A 13,942-nucleotide genomic window follows, 5' to 3' on the forward strand; every position below is an offset into this window, starting at 1 on the left:
TTTTTTTTTTTTTTTTTTTTTTTTTTTTTTTTTTAATGCCTGCTAACAGAAGGCACTCAATGGACAGTCACTGGCAATAGTGTTACCCTGTTATTTTATATTATCAATAGCCACAGAAGACAAGCAGGGCAGGTAGTTCACATCTATCTGGTTGCAAAGCTTTATAACTGTATCCATATGAAATTAAATTCCATATCTGTCTTTGGCTCAGAAAACTTTTGTACCCAGAGTCCCTGGTTTGTAGAAAGAAACCCAAGGGGAACATAAGCCGGCAAAGTCCAAATTGCCATATGGCATTACTATCCTAGGAAAAATCCATGTTAGCATTTTATTTCAGCCAGAAGTAGATTAAGGGGATAAAAATTTCAAAATAAATCACAATCAGTTAATTAAAGTAAGGAAATACTTTTATTTGTCTTATGCTAGAATGGATTGAAGACAGCTTACAGGTGGCATCACGCCAAGAGGAGGTATTTCCTAGACAAGGGCCTTTCAAACAGGGCTCCCAGGGAGGAGGTGGAGGGCTGCTGAACAGACAGAGCTCTGCCACCTCAACTTCAACCACAGCAGCTCTGCTTTGTTCTGTCACACACACTGAATTTTTCCATGAGGCTTTCTGTGAAGAAAGAGGGTTCCACAGCCGAAACAGTTTAGAGGCAGCCTGCCTAGTCTCATGGCTCCATTCTGCCACTCCGTACCTGTGTGACCTCTGTCAAGTCCCTTAACTGCTCTGTGCCTCAGTTTCCTTAACAGTAAAATGAAAATAATATTAATTCTTAACAACAATAATCAATGTGGGGTTGTTCATGAGTTAATATTTGTCAAGCACTTACAGCAGCACATATAATATATAATAAATTATTTGCACGTATTTGTCAAACAAGTACATAAAATATGAAACCATTATCCACAATTAAGGCTGACAAGCAATCTGAGTGGTTTCGTTTCTTCCAGGAAAGAAGCAGGTTACATTTTAAATAATCTGCAGACTGAACTGGGCTATGAAGGAAAAATTGCTGTGGAGGACTTTAAGACTAGCAAATCCGTGGTACAAATTCCTTATTGCTAATGCGCTGATTATTTGTCAGTTTCCTCAAACAATGATGCTACCATCTAATGAAGAGTTTATAATCCACAAAGCAATGTACACATATTATAGTGAATTGTAATCCATATGATAAACCACCACACCACCAGGCACCCAGGAGAATCTACCTGAACCTTGTGCTCTGGTTAATGACACGAGAACAGCAGAAGTTTTATACAATAAACACAAACAAGTGCCTGTGATGGGTTGAGCTGTGTCCTCCCTCCAAATTAATGTTAAAGTCCTAATCCCCAGTTCCTCAGAATGGGACCTTATTTAGAAATAAGGTTTTGCAGGGGTAATTAGTTAAGTAAACATGAGGTCAGGTACTGGAGTAGGGGCGATCCCTACTCCAATATGCCTGATATCCTTATGAAAAGGAGCAATGTGGCGAGAGACGAGAACACCGAATGCCCTGTGAAAATGAAGGCAGAGATGTAGCGATGCTTCTATATGCCAAGGAACATCAACCATTACTAGCAAACCACTAGCAGGGGAGAGGCACGAAACAGATCTCGCTCACATCCCTGCAGACACCTTGATCTTGAACTTCCAGGCTCTAGAACTGAGAGATGATCCATTTCCCTGTTCAAGCCACTCCGTGTGTGGTACTTTATTAGAGCAACCCTAGAAAAAGATTACAGACACTGTTTATATTGTAGAGACTGTAACAAGGGTGTTTCCTTTCTTTGCTTGACCCTTGATTCATTTATTGAGAGAGTAAATATTTACAGAAAGCCACTGTGTTAGGAACTGTGGTTATAGGTCTGAGCCACAGACCATAGTTTCATAGGATTTTCAGTACAGAGGGAAAGACAGACATTAAACAAACAGGTAATATAGAGGGAGTCTAAGGGAGGCTGTGATGAATGACATGAAGAAAAGTCAGTCAGGGGACTGAGGGTAAAAGGAGGTGCTGTTCTAGATGAGCAGTGAGGGAAGCTGATCTGAGGAGGTGGTATTTGAGCAAAAGATGAAGAAATCAAGTGCAAGCCGTGTGGCTCTCTAGGATCTAGGAGAAGAGAGTTCCAGGCAAACGGGAAAGCAAGAGCAGAGGCTGGCATGTGCCTAGAGCAGTGTTCTGGTTTTTGTGGTTGTTGTTGTTGTTGTTGTTGTTTTTTTTTTTTTTTTGAGACAGGGTCTCACTCTTGTCCAGGTTTGAGTGGAGTGGCGTGATCTCTGCTTACTTCAACCTCCGCTTCCTGGATTCCAGTGACTCTCGTGCCTCAGCTTCCCAAGTAGCTGGGATTACAGAGGTGAACCACTACACCCAGCTATTTTTTTTGTATTTTTAGTAGAGATGGGGTTTCGCCATGTTGGCCAGACTGGTCTTGAATTACTGGCCTCAAGTGATCCACCCACCTTGGCCTCCCAAAGTGTTGGGATTACAGGCATGAGTCACGGCACCCGGTCGCTAGAGCAGTGTTCTAAGGAAACCACGGCAAACAGCAAAGTCTACCATTTTCTTTTCTTTTAATGTTACAAGACCTTTTTCTTTTGACCTAAACTTTTGAGACTTCCAGTTTGCCTAAGGAGTTGTCTCCTTGGCCACATTAAAACAGGCTTAGCCGTTGCTCTTACGGATCCCCCAGGATTGAGGCAAAGACAAGAGTGAAGCTGCCAGGTACTGCAAGGTGTAAACAACTGACCCCAGGTCAGCCCAGAGAAGGGGCAACAAAATCTGATTGACCACACAGAGGTATTCTCCACTCACGTCTGGGGCCTGCTGATTGAAAAGCACCATGCTGGATGTCTGGCAAGTTTTGGCTAGCTAGTGTTTGAATCTCCTTCCCAGATATGCTGAGGCACCGTCTGTATGAGTCTTGCAGGGAAGGTCTCTTGTTCATGCTCACTCCCTGGAGCTAGGGCATAGGGACAACACCTAGAATCAGTCAAATGAGAGCTCCCGCTGGAAGTGCAACTCAGGGAATGGCCATCTGGCTGGTTGGAGCTGGAGGCAGTGGAAATCCAGTCATTGTTCAGGAAAGGGAAGGAGTCTGTGACACAGAGTGGTGCTTCAAGTGGCAGCAAATTCAGTGGCAGTATCCAGTGGTCAGTGGCTAGTGGCTATGTCAGGAGGACCCTAACTCCTCATCCCACAACCTGATTTCACTGGTGTCCTAGTATATGAGATCCTCCCATTTTCCAAACCTAGTTTTTCAACATTCCCTTCAGTTCCAGTAGCTGCTCTATATCCTCTCAGTAAATTCTTCTTCTACTAAGTCAGCCAGAATCAATTACTCAGGATTGCAATCAAGAGCCCTGCTTGGTTTCAGTACAGTTTCTGAGTTTTCAGGTTTTCGTTTCCTGGTTCTAAGGGATTATTTGTTCATTTTTGATCACTATTTTATAGAGCTTGAATATTAGAAACTGAAAAAGTAAGTTACTACAAAAGTGCCACAAGGATAATTCGGTTATATGAGGGAAAACAGTGAACTATCTCCAAACCCTTGATGAGACTAACTGTGCCCTGAATACTAAATAGCACACCTGTTCTGCAGCTACTTTACACAGCACAATGGTGACATCCAGTGTCAGCTGGCTAAATCTCAGGTGACTGTGCAGTTTACCTGAAAATGACACACAGTATATGAAAGACATGCATGTTACACTGTACCCAAGTTCTGTTTCCAAATAAGAATCTAAGCTTTTGCTAAGTAGAATTAATTTTATTCAACTGCATGATACTCATTTGTATATACACATATATTATAGCCAGTGCTACAGAAAATTCTTAGATATAAGATACAAGCTATTTTGGAGGAAAAATGAAATATTGGTGTAAACACAATATACAAATACATACTATTGACAAAACGTGCCACTTACCAAATAATTTTTCACATATTGCCAAAATTAATCATTACAACACTGTGTTATAGTTATTATCTTCAGTGTGTGTGTATATATATTATATATATGTGTGTGTATATATATATATATATATATATATATATATATATATAATGCAATAAGGCACAAAAAAGGATGTAAGATTTTCAGGGTTACAAGAACCTCATCAACTGAACACAAATAGGCTGACCCCAAATTCAGATGTCTTTTTCATGAAACAGTCTATCCTCATAGTTCACTGGCATAATTTGAAGCATTGAAAAACAGCTGAAAGTTTCAGCCAATGTTCAGTTCAGCAACTAAACTGCAAAAAGGTGCAAAGCACACGCATCCCTTCCCATCTGGAGAAGAGTGGGAAGCAGGAGCCAGGATTTGTTAAGTGAGGACTGTATGCCCGGTAGGGTATGCTCTCTATAATACTTCTCACATATGCCCTGAGAGGTTGGCATTATTATTCCCATTTTGCAGATGAAGAAACAAGGCTCAACAACATACACAAAGATAACTAGTTGGTGGCCATTGGATCCCAAGCCACGAGTTGTCTGGCTCTCTCTCAGGAGTCTGCTAGCTCCTTCTAACTTACCACTTTGCCTCCGCTACATTCTGAAGGAATTTCTAAGCTTCAACTTCTTGGGCCAAGATAGCTGAAGAATCAAAGTTTTCCAAAGTAGGTCACTAAGTAACAGTCACAGAACTCCTGATGGGAGGTCCCAGGTGTGTCCTTCAGGAGCCTGAACAGATGTTGTTGTCCCAGTAGATTTACTCCATGAACAAAGGCAGTTTGGCTGCATGGCTTAAAAACAAGGGATTTGCACTCAGTTGTTCTGCCTACAAGACTCCGTTCCACTTCCTCACCAGCTGGGAGGTCCTGGAAAATGATTTAAACTTCCTAAGCCTCAGTTCCTCAACAGAAAAATTCAGATGAGAATGCCAACTTTCTCAGAGTTATGTGAGGATTAAATGAGATATTGCATGAAAAGTGCTTAATGGAGTATCTGACTTCATGCACATTAAATTAATATTGAATCATAATGTTTATACTCACAACTTATTGTGGACATTTGCTTGTAGGACATGATTTGAAAGTGTCAGTTCCCAAGCTTAGTTTTCCCCTCACAATTCCTTCCTTACCCCATCAGCCAATTGTTCCTCCTGACTTGAACTTCTCTATTAACAAGTCACCCCAAAACCTGATTAACACTTGCCAGTCAATAAAATATAAAAGGAAGCTGAGGTCAATGACATATGTCACAGTCACTTGCAACATTTACATGATGTCCTTTTAGAAAATGTCATTTGTGGCTCTATAAAATACTTTAGGAGTGAAAAGCCCAGGAATTTATAAAATACCTACAGTTTTCTGAGCTTGTCCTGGATTATTTTAGCTTGAACATAATTTACGTCATTTAAAAAACAAGGGGAAAAAGAGAAACCATAACAGTTCTGGTGAGGATGTGGAACAGGTGGAATTCCTGTCTGTTGCTAATGGGAATGGAAAATGTGGAGCTGCTGTGGACAACAGCTTGGCAGTTTCCTATATAGTTAAATACATAGTATACAACCCAGAAACCCTCTGCCTTGGTATTTATCCAAGTGAAATGAAAAGTTATATTCCATAAAACCTGCACACAAATGTTCATAATTGCCAAACACTGCAAACAATGCAAATGTTCACCAACAGGTGAATATAACTCCTTATTAAGAAGGAATGGACCAGGCACAGTGGCTCACACCTGTAATCCCAGCACTTTGGGAGGCCGAGGCGAGCTGATCACCTGAGGTCAGGAGATCGAGAGCAGACTGGCCAACATGGCGAAACCCCATCTCTACTAAAGATACAAAAATTAGCCAGTTGTGGCGGGGCATGTGTGTAATTGCAGCTACTCAGGAGGCTGAGGCACAAGAATCGCTTGAACCTAGGAGGCAGAGGTTGCAGTGAGCTGAGATTGTGCCACTGCACTCCAGCATGGGTGACAGAGTCAGACTCTGTTTCAAAAAAAAAAAAAAAAAAGGAATGAATTACGGATATACACAACAACATAGATAAGTGTCAAATGCATCATGCTAACTGAAACAGCCAAATTCAAGGGGTTACATATTCTATGGTTCCATCTATTTGACATTCTAGAAAAGTAAAAACTGTAGGAATCAAAAGGGATTAGTGGTTACTTGGGACTGGCAGTGGGAGACAGGCTGACTACAAAAGGAACACGTAGGACTTTGGGGTGGCGGAATATATCTTGTTAGTGATCATGGTTCTATGACTATAACAATTTCCCAAAACTTACAATACTCTACACTGAAAAAGATGAATTTGTACATGTTATTTAAAAAAATAGTAATCTGGCAGGATCTAGAAAAAGCAATGCACAATTGAGATTTCAAAATCCAAGAACCTTCACTGATTTTATCAGAAGTAACTGGAAGCCAAAATTAATTGGATTTGTTTTTCTTCATTCAAATTCTTGACCCCCAAAACAGTGTAAATGATAAAATATATATATACATATACAGAGATAGATAGATAGCAATGGAATCAGTGTTGTTAAAAACAACAGGCAACTGGGCTGCTGATTCTAGCTCATGCTACGTGACTAGTCAATTAAACTTAGCATTCAGTATGACAGAAACAAGGAAAGCCGGTTTATTAAAGGTGATAAAGTAGAAGGAAATATATAATAATACGTAGGAAATATAAGAATATTTCCAACAAACTTTTTTTTTTTTTTTTGAGACGGAGTCTCGCTCTGTCGCCCAGGCTGGAGTGCAGTGGCCGGATCTCAGCTCACTGCAAGCTCCGCCTCCCGGGTTTACGCCATTCTCCTGCCTCAGCCTCCCGAGTAGCTGGTTTCATGAACCTAGAACTTTTTTCTCATCTATCCATTCCTTTTCTAATAGCTTTCTAGATCACAGTATGTTTTCATTCTTCATATTTGTCCATCTGCATATACACTCTTGGATCAATGATGAAAATGTCTACTTATTCAGGGTCTGGAACAGCCAGGACCCTACTTTTCTTTTTCTTTTCTTTTCTTTTTTTCGACAGAGTCTCACTCTGTCACCCAGGCTGGAGTGCAATGGCTCAATCTCAGCTCACTGCAACCTCCGCCTCCCAGGTTCAAGCGATTCTCCTGCCTCAGCCTCCCCAGTAGTTGGGACTATAGGCATATGTCAGCACACTTGGCTAATTTTTGTATTTTTAGTAGAGATGGGGTTTTACCATGCTGCCTATGACTGGTCTCAAAATCCTGACCTCAGGCGATCCACCCGCCTCAGCCTCCCAAAGTGCTGGGATTACAGGCGTGAGCCACCAAGCCCGGCCATGACTCTACTTTTCATCAATACCGTCGCCCACCCTCCCACAGCATGAAGATGTTTGACGTATCCAAGAGCAGCGTCCTACCAAATTCCAGGTGTTTATAGAAAGACAGAAGTGTCAGAAGCAGCCTCCCACTTTGGGTAAAACTAAGTTCCTTGTATCAGACCACAACAACGTAAGTGACTGCATCAAAATAAACAGCAGGTGCTTACACTTCAATACCAATCAAGCCTTCTTTCTCTTGATAAACCAACATAGCTTGCTGAACGTCTCCGCCCTGGAGTATTTGAAAGTGAGAATGATGAAGGTGGATTCCTGTAGACGGTAAATACCTCTTAGGAGATACTTGGTATAAAATCATCAGTATAAGGCTAGAAAAAAAATGCATTTGTTTTAGAATTTTAAAAATCCTTATCAAGGAAACAAAGGTGTATTACCAATCGAGATTGATCATCCAATCACACACAGATCATCAAAACAGTAGTAGTATTCTCACCTAGGAGTTTTAAGAAGTTGTTTTGACATTTCCAGCAGAAAAAAAATGTGTTGCAAATGAAGACATTCAGCTTTGGAAAACTATATTATTTAACCTACATTATCTTCTTTTCAAATTGTAGATGTTAAAAAAAAATCTTTTGCATTCTAAATTGCCCATAAAATAGACTTCAAAAGCTGGCCACAGTGGTTCACATATGTAATCCCAGCACTTTGGGAGGCCAAGGTGGAAGGATTGCTTAAGGCCAGGAATTGGAGGCCAGTCTGCGTAACACAGTGATACCTCATCTGTGAAAAAAAAAAAAATTTAATTAGCTAGGCGTGGTGTCACGTTCCTGCAGTCCCAGCCATACAGGAGGCTGAGGCAGGAGGATCACTTGAGCCCAGGAGTTTGAGGCTTCAGTGAGCTAGGATCCTGACACTGCACTCCAGCATGAGTGACAGAATAAGACCCTGTCTTGAAACACACACACACACACACAAACAGACTTCAAGTTATTTTGATGCTCTTTTTTTTTCCCCAAAAGGAACTTGCAATTTGAGTAGGAACTTACAGGCATTCAGAGAGACACTGTCTTCTTTTTAGGCTCACAGAACTGACTAGATTTTTATAAAAGGATTTCTGTTCAACTACAGAAATCTCCCTAAGAGGATATTTAAGCATAAGTTGTCAAACATGACCTGCCCCCACCCCCAAAATGCATTTGCCATAATAGCACAAAGGAAGGTCAATGGAGATATATAAGAAAACAATTCTGGCGGGAAACTGCTATTCCAGTTTCCTGATTCCTGATAGAGGTATACCAAAAGTCAACGTTGTTGTAAAGAAGTTCTTTTTTGTTTGTTTGTTTGTTTGTTTGTTTGTGGCAGAGTCTCTCTCTCTGTTGCCCAGGCTGGAGTGCAGTGGCAAGATCTCAGCTCACTGCAACCTCTACCTCCCAGGCTCAAGCAATTCTCTTACCTCAGCCTCCCGAGGAGATGGGATTACAGGCACACGCCACCACACACAGCTAATTTTTTAAAAAATATTTTTAGTAAAGAAGCGGTTTTACAATGTTGGCCAGGCTGGTCTCCAACTCCTGACCTCAGGTGATCCACCTGCCTCAGCCTCCCAAATTGCTGGAGAAAGTAAGAAGTTCAGACGAGTCTCGCTCTGTCCCCAGGCTGGAGCGCAATGGTGCAATCTCGGCTCACTGAAACCTCTGCCTCCTGGGTTCAAGCGATTCTCCTCCCTCAACCTCCTGAGTAGCTGGAATTACAGATGCATGCCTCCATGCCCGGCTAGTTTTTGTATTTTTAGTAGAGATGGGGTTTCACCATATTGGTCAGGCTGGTCTCGAACTCCTGACCTCATGATCTGCCCAGCTCGGCCTCCCAAAATGATGGGATTACAGGTGTGAGCCACTGTGCCCGGCCAAGTTAAGAAGTTCTTAATGTTAGTTTGTTCTCTAGACAGTTATACGCAGAAAACACCACTGCTTAATAGGAACCTGGATGTTTAACTCTTGGCATTCATATTTAAAATTATCATAAAAGAGAGTCAAAGCACCAAATAAGAGGCTGGCTCACATCAGTTATTCTCACATTATGCTACCATGGAAGCTGCACCAACGTATCTGTTTTACCATGCAAATGTAATTGCATAAACGTCTACTAAATGGTGAACAAAATGTGGCATAGCCATGGCATGGAATAAACCCTAGTCAAGCAATAAAAAGGAACCAACTACAGATACATGTGACAACCTGAATAAATCTCAACAACTATTCTAACTGAAAAAAGCCAGATGCTAAAGACTATATATTGTACGATTCCATCTGTATGAAATGTCCAGAAAAGGCAGATCTAAACAGACACAATAGATTAGGGGTTGACTGGAGCTGGGGTAAGAATGGGAGTGATTGCAAACAGGTCCCAGGGATGTTTGGGGAATGATGAAATGATATAAAATTGGATTGTGCTAATGGTTGCACCATTCAGTAAATTTACCAAAAATCATTGAAACACTTGGATATACTTCATGGAACGTAAATTATATCTCCAATAAAGCTGTTAAAAAAAAAAACAGAAAAGTAAGAATAACTTGAATAAAGATGCTGTTTTCCTCCAGGGGAAAATATAATTATAGTCATATTTTCTAATTTATAGCAAAAAAATAATTTAATGGATAGATTTTTTCCGTTTTAAATTTTTTGTTTATTAATTTTGTCTCTAGATTATTGTCATCCATACTACAAGTTTAGTTTTTATTTAACTTGCACGAAATTGATACTTAGCTATTTTAAGTTAATATTTCATAGCATTAAGCCTGAAACACATGATTCCTAAGTTCTTCCCCAACCTAAACAGAAGAGAAAACCACTGACCAGAATAACACGCAAGCTCCTCTATCATTTTTAGATTTGACTATTTAAATCAGTTTAAGGAAATATGTGATTCGAAACTAATCTGGTTTCAGTCATGGTCGAAATTGAATGGATCATTGTGGTCTGTAAATCTATGGCCTTGACTTGGGGTGGCCTGGAGGACTCCAATGTAGTCAATTCCAGGAGGACAGAACTGTGTCTTATTTACACAGGGCTGTGTTTGGCCCAGACCTTCTTCCCCTCCCATCTGGTTCTCTCACACAGAACACAGTGCCCTCAATAAATATTGTTTTAGTGATTACATGAATAGGCCCACAAATTTACAGATGCACCAAATAGTTTCTAAAACTGAATGTACACACACACACACACACACACACACACACACAATCTCTCTCTCTCGTTTTCCAAACCCACACAAATGGCTGTTTTTGTGCTTAACTCTTGGCATTCATATTTAAAATTATCATGAAAGAGAGTCAAAGCACCAAATAAGAGGCTGGCTCACATGACATTCATTTAAACATGTTAGTAAATTCATGGTAAAATTTTGCCATAATGAAATATTTTCAATCAATAAATAGCCATATAATTTTGATGTAAATATCTCAGTTCAAAAGATGAGAAACTACTACTTTGAAAGACTTTTACATTCCCACCAAAATCTTCAGTTATTTCCCTTTTCAGTCATTATTCCAAGCAAACATACACCTCATTTTTCAGCTTTGTCTAAATCTAGCTTACGTTTTTTAGCTTTGGCCAAAATTTGGATTACAACTCACCTTCAGTGTTGAGCACACTGTAAACAAATAAGCTAACAAATAACATGCCTATCAGTAATTCACAAAATAGCATCAGTATTAATTTCAAAAGTCTCTTTCTAGTTAGGACAAGGGATCAATTTATTTTGTAAATAACAAGAGGTAAGAACCTTCTTATGACGTTGGCCTTATGACGTCAGCCTGGGTCCCAGGAAGTATAGTTGTTTTCATTCTTTCTGCAAACATTTGAGGAACCACACGGGGACACTCCCTGCCTTGGGCAGAAATTCCTCTGTGTCAAGGGCCTTCACTCAAACTGGGAGTGCGGTGGAGAAGGGAGTGGGCAGCAGGGGAAAAGCGTAACAACAGCACCAATTGTGTCTGCCAGGGTACCTGACACTCCTGCCCAGCTCACATTTCAGGAAAACCAGACTTCAGTAGCTCTGAATATTTAATAGCATTAGGTAAAATCAAAAGGACAGATTATCTCCTCTCTATCACAAACACAGAATAATTCCTTTTTGTATTCTGACACTTCATCTAATCTATATACACCAAAAAAGTAAAAGAGGTTTTGATTCCTAAAATAGAACAATTAGAATATATTGGAGAACAGATGCGGCTTCAGTTAGGTTCAGGGCTTGTTGCTTTTTCTGATCCTTATATTCAGTTTTGTCTTTACTTCCAAAAAGGCTGAAAATTCACAGCTATGTTATCATCCAGTCTAAAAACTACACCTGCACGGTCCCATACTAGTCTTTAGCAAGATAAGAGTGTTCCTTTGTCTAGCCGCCTAGCACTCTGTAACTTCCAGCTCTAAAATCTCATGATGCCTACTCAACATGAAGGAAACGGTCAAGCAATGGGCTGTTCTTTTAACTACACCTGCAGCTGCGGAAGCCCGGACAAATGAATGAAGACAGCCACCCTCATTCATCTCTGCTGTTTAAAAAATAACGAGCGCAGTGACCTGTCAAAGTCACCACGTTGGAGTTCCCAGGTCAGGGCGTTTGCCGCAGGACTTTTCTCCACAGCCTCTGAAATTAGCAGGCAGAAATCGCGGGGACCCCTGACAAACGGATTGTATAACAACAACCTAAATAAATAATCAGGTGTGCGCCGGGTTAAGTAGGGGTTCCTCTCTGCGAAAAAAAGCAACTCTTCCCAGTGGAGAAGAAACTTCTTGCCCAGGAAATTCGAGCCCAGAACCGAGGTTTTCAGGGAGGATTACCTCTTCACCAAGGACCCTTTTACAGGAAATGTCTTTGATGCCAGGAGCTCCGCTGGGGAAGCCGCTGGAAAGGCACCTGGACACCCACATACCTGGAGGGGATGCGGGGGCGCGCCGCAGGGACCAGGCCCGAAGGTCCCTACCTTCGGAATCGCCTACCTTGGGGGGCGCCCAGCCGGCACTGGGTCCCGGTGCTGCTCCTCCCCTGGGTGATCGGGCCTTGGGGCCAGGGTCGGTTGCCAGGGTCCTGGGAGTGCAGCCGCCACCGCCCGCAGGTTTGGCTCCGCTCCGCGGGGCGCGCCCAGGGCAGAGTCCGGCGCCGGTGAGGCTCCGGGGAGGAGTCACGGCGGGACGCGCCCGCCCATCGCGGGAGAGCCAGGCTCTGCCCCTCACGCCCCTCGCTAGGGTGCTGTACAGGTGGGTTGGGGGAGGGGATCGGCTGCTGCTTTTCAAGAAGTTTCTATTTGCACCCTAAGTTTATAAACTTTTTTGTTTTTTAAATAATTTTTGATTTTATTGTTTCTAGTATAAATTTATGGCGTACAAGTGCATTTTTTTGTTTTTTTAAAAACCTTTCTTTTGGAACTTAAATAAAGTTGCAAATATAGTAAAGAGAGTCTTCTATATACCCCTCAGTCAGTGTCTCCTAATGCCTACAGCTTCGGCAACCATGGCACATTTGTCAAAACTAAGAAATTCACATTGGGCCCGGAACGGTGGCTCACGCCTTGTAATCTCAGCATTTTGAGAGGCCAAGGCAGGCGGGAGGATCGCTTGAGCTCAGAAGTTCGAGACCAGCCTGGGCAACACAGCGAGACCTCATTTCTACTAAAAATATTTTTAAAAAGAAATTGACATTGATCTGCCACTATTAACACTACTCCAGACTTGATGTAGCTGTCACTAGCTTTTAGGCTAACCCCTTTCCCTTTCAGGATCCCGGCCGGGATACCACCCTGCATATAGCTTCCTGTGTCCTTTGTCTCCTCTAATGCATGATAGTTTCTCTGTCTTTTCTTGACTTCGACAGCTGTAAGGAATTCTAGTAAAGTATTGTGATAAAGTATTCTGGTAAGGTATAGTTTTGTGGGGGTACCTCGACACCCACTCATGGAGGTGTTGTCTACTGTTTTCTTCTCATGATGAGACTTGGGAGAGGAAAGCCTCAGAGATGAAGTGCCTTCCCCATCTCATCCTCTCAGGGACGATGGCACGATGGCCACGTGACATCACTGGTGACTTGACCTTGATCCCTTAGTTAAGGTTGTGTCTGCCAGGTTTCTCTACTGCAAAGCTGTTTTTCTCTTTCCATACACTCTACTCTGAATGGCATGACTCAATTCAACCCACACTCAAGATGAGGGCAAGATTAAACTCCATCCCAGAGGAGTAAGTATTCATATATTATTATTTAGAATTATTCTTTAAGGAAGATTTGTTCCATCTCTCTTGTTTATTCAATCATTTATGTCAGTATTTGTTATGTCAATATGGACCCATGTATATTTATTTATTTTATATTTTTGGCTAGAATTCAATACTACATTATTAATTTTGTTGCTCAGATGGTTCCAGCTTTGACCACTGGGAACTCTTTCAGGTTGGCTCCTGTGTCTCTCTGAAAGTTCATAAACTTTTAGGATTGTGGGGGAAAAAAAAGTGTATTTTCTCCACCCCCCTCCTCAACATTTAACAGATTGAGAAAACTGCAATCCAAATCCTTCAATATCCAAGGGCTTTTCAGAATCTTCCTGGGAATCCTACAATTACTGATTCCCACCACAATTAGAGAGAAATGTTCTTTATTTTTTTTTACTAACAGATTAACTT

At 41.4% G+C, this 13,942-nt stretch overlaps 1 protein-coding gene across 5 annotated transcripts in view; it reads right to left on the reverse strand.

Moving 5' to 3' along the window:
- CCDC68 (coiled-coil domain containing 68) overlaps positions 1–12,444 on the reverse strand; it is a 59,064-nt gene extending 46,620 nt beyond the window's left edge. For 3 of the 5 annotated variants that reach the window (XM_017850154.1, XM_017850153.1, XM_017850149.1), the window contains exon 1: positions 12,272–12,444. The gene's annotated coding sequence lies outside the window, so the exon portion shown is untranslated. The other 2 variants (XM_017850150.1, XM_017850152.1) reach the window with 2 other exon arrangements.
- Positions 12,445–13,942: the final 1,498 nt, after the last annotated feature.

This window comes from Rhinopithecus bieti, unplaced genomic scaffold (genome assembly GCF_001698545.2).
Source record: "Rhinopithecus bieti isolate Rb0 unplaced genomic scaffold, ASM169854v2 scaffold_33303, whole genome shotgun sequence".
NCBI lineage: Eukaryota > Metazoa > Chordata > Mammalia > Primates > Cercopithecidae > Rhinopithecus > Rhinopithecus bieti.